This window comes from Penaeus monodon, chromosome 27, assembly GCF_015228065.2.
Source record: "Penaeus monodon isolate SGIC_2016 chromosome 27, NSTDA_Pmon_1, whole genome shotgun sequence".
NCBI classification, from domain to species: domain Eukaryota; kingdom Metazoa; phylum Arthropoda; class Malacostraca; order Decapoda; family Penaeidae; genus Penaeus; species Penaeus monodon.
Window position 1 is genome coordinate 2,361,687 of NC_051412.1, and position 245 is coordinate 2,361,931.

The 245-nt window shown below is 37.1% G+C and overlaps 1 protein-coding gene across 1 annotated transcript in view; it reads left to right on the forward strand.

The window, feature by feature from the left end:
• Positions 1-245, forward strand: part of LOC119590534 (protein Skeletor, isoforms B/C-like) — a gene marked incomplete at its 5' end in the record, with an annotated part of 50,087 nt that overhangs the window by 12,150 nt on the left and 37,692 nt on the right.

Here is a 245-nt window from a genome sequence, read left to right on the forward strand (position 1 = left end):
ACCATCTTCATCGAGGTCCGCATACGAGGCCGTCCGTTTAATCACTCAAATGAATACGATTTTAAGTTCATTTTCATTCACATTTCTCCCATAATGGTAATTATCTTCGTATGAATGCATTAGCACTTCTAATTACACGCTTCGATAGATAATTGCCCGTGTAGACATTGTTTTAATCGATAATTGAATATTCACGGGGTAGATGTGCACGTTTGTTTGTTTTCTCTTCTTCCCTTTCCTTCTTT